This window comes from Argopecten irradians, unplaced genomic scaffold (genome assembly GCF_041381155.1).
Source record: "Argopecten irradians isolate NY unplaced genomic scaffold, Ai_NY scaffold_0199, whole genome shotgun sequence".
Lineage (NCBI taxonomy): Eukaryota > Metazoa > Mollusca > Bivalvia > Pectinida > Pectinidae > Argopecten > Argopecten irradians.
Window position 1 is genome coordinate 28 of NW_027187666.1, and position 2,773 is coordinate 2,800.

General features: G+C 34.7%; 1 long non-coding RNA gene across 1 annotated transcript; it reads right to left on the bottom strand.

Moving 5' to 3' along the window:
* Positions 1-1,037: 1,037 nt before the first annotated feature.
* On the bottom strand, positions 1,038-2,110 carry LOC138312070 (uncharacterized). Its single transcript, XR_011206845.1, has 3 exons — positions 1,959-2,110; positions 1,507-1,650; positions 1,038-1,259 (listed from the first exon to the last, which is right to left on the bottom strand). It is a non-coding gene; the product is annotated as an uncharacterized lncRNA (long non-coding RNA).
* Between the last annotated feature and the right edge of the window lie 663 nt (positions 2,111-2,773).

The window sequence follows — 2,773 nt, forward strand, 5'->3', positions numbered from 1 at the left end:
TCTTTTAAGAATATTGACAATAACTTGAAAAACATCAAATGGGAATGACGTGTAGAGTAGCATCTGAAATTTGAATATTAAAAATCAAATTATGAATTGCAATTGAAGATGATTGTATACCTTAAGAATGCGTTTCCTTTTTGGAAGCTTGCAATTTAATGTTTAAAATGTATTTTTTATCCCCCTCAATCATGTTAATAGATACAGAAAAAAAAAAACAATTTCAAGATCAAATATATCAATATTAAAACTGCCTTGTCACTGTCAGACAAGAAATCTATTACTCTTCAAAAATTATCTACATTCATCCATGATACCAAATATTGTTTAAATATAAAATAATAAGCACATTCTCTTTCTGGACATCATACACTGACCAATTAGCAGGCCCAAGGTCGCTAGATGGACTTTTGGCGAAAATGTAAGACATAATCAATGTATACATCAGACATTGGACTTTCACCTTTTCTGTGTCTTCTTTAATATCATTGATTGACATTCTTGGTTTTACCATTTTTAGCGCCTTTATCTCCTCGGCCATGTTTTCAATTTTTCTCTCTAAATCTTTAACTGCAAAAAAAAAAAAATATTAACTGACAAATTTAACAGTTACCTTTTCCCCCAATTTGAATTACTAACATCACACCAAAATGAATTATATCTAAAAACTTTCATTTATTTTTTCTAAAATATGTGTTTGAAGGTGCAGCTGTTAAGTTTTTATATTGCAAAGTTAGAGTCTGAAATTACCATTTTACCCCAAAAGTTAGTTTTGTTGAAGTATTATGATTCAGAAGATAACCCTACGTTGTCTCAACTTCTATTTATACTTGACAAATTTGGTTTGGTTTGTTTTGCGTCCTATTAACAGCCAGGGTCATTTAAGGACATGCTAGGTTTAGGAGGTGGAGGAAAGCCTGAGTACCTAGAGAAAAAACATTGACCCACATTAGATTCGAACCCGAAACCCAGAAGAAGTAGACCTGTGGTAATATGTCAGTCTCATATTTCTTAGACTGGTGCAAATATAATATTACATTTCCTAACATGCTGTTAAGTTTACGAAAATATGACTCTTTGACTGGTGACATACATATTAATGTTCTTACTTAATTTAGACGGGTCTCCGATAGCCTCATCGCCATCTTGGTAATTGTTTAATCCATAAGTATGGTCACTTTCCAACGCAGTGTGGATGTTAGGAGTTTTCACATCTGGATCCGGAGGTATTGCCTTCTTCTAATCTTTGCACCTTGCGTCTGTTGGAGACGAGATCAATTTTATAAGGAGGACTAATTTAAAATTTCAACATCAAATGTCAATTTGATGTTGAAATTTTGATGTCAAATTCAACAAAAATAAGGAAAACCACAGAAATTTATTAGCCAACAAATATATAACATAACATGAATAATACTGACCACAACTAATTATAATGATTAGGTAAAACCGATAGTATATTTTGGGCTAATTAACATTCATTTTGAAAGAAAAACCCTAACTTACTTTCTTGGTGTTGATACAGGTATATCTGGAAAACACCCAACATTTTTGCTATACACAAAAATTGAAGGATCCAATTCTTTTTTTCCATCTGGAAAGTGGCAACTGCATATCCTGTCATTAGAATTATATTCCCTGTCCGCTCTCCTGGAAAATAAAATAAATAGTAAATAAAATGTTCACTTTCAGTAGATTCTACAGCAGTATCGGGGGATGGGAGGTGGGATGTTTAGTGATCCCCCTTCTAATATCATGTACAGACATAATGCCAGGTTTCTTTTAATGAAAGAGATGGTCTGCATATACAGAGACAATCGTCGATCTACGCTTATAACTGACCACTTTCTCGTTCTACATGTAGGTAAGAATCAGTCTGGGTGGTGCATGTAAACAAAACAGCTCCGTTCGCATGATTTGAAACATACAATAATGTATTTGTTTAAATATATCGTTACCTGCATCTTTCTATCCATTTCTTGCGTTTCTTCTCATCAACTGGAAAACGGAATAAACTGCAGGTCTGTTTTCCACCCGTTCGATGGGAACAACCAAACGCAAAACAGTACACCATCTTGTTTGTTTGTACCCGGAAGTTGTAAACCGGAAGTTCACGGAAAACGAGACTTACGGAGCCTATTTGCGTTATTCAATTTGACCTTAGGTTAATCATGCAATAGGGGCAACAGGTACAATAAAATGCCCTACCTGCAAGGTCAGAAAATATAGTGCGTCGTGAATAAATTGACAAATAACCCAATATGTAGGTTTTGAATAAACAACATTTTATTTTTCATCAGTAATTGTGTACAATTGATAAAACAAAATACAATTCATATCATATTTTTGAATGGACATATAATTATGAAAAAAAATATCGCGTAGGGGCGTGTAAAATACGGTAATGCGGCTCCTGAAATGACGGCATGATGAGCATGACGACAGTGAGGCCTAGATGTAAATTTACGGATAAAACAGCTTACGCTTTTTATTTTGAAAATTTAAATTGAAAAATTTTGACAGTAAAGCCATAAAATGTTGCATTTGCGAAGAATCCCGGAGCTGATGTCAGTGATGTATTGTTTGAAAATGTGATTTGAGACGGATTTACCTCGGGGACACGAGTTTGATCATGAGCGACGAAACCATGCCCAGCGGGAGGCAAAGTGATGGGGCCTACCTGACACTGCTCACCGGTACCACGGTTTACATCTAGATCCGTGCAAGTTCTTACGGTTTTTCCGCTTGGAATTGATATTGTCGACAAAGCTGT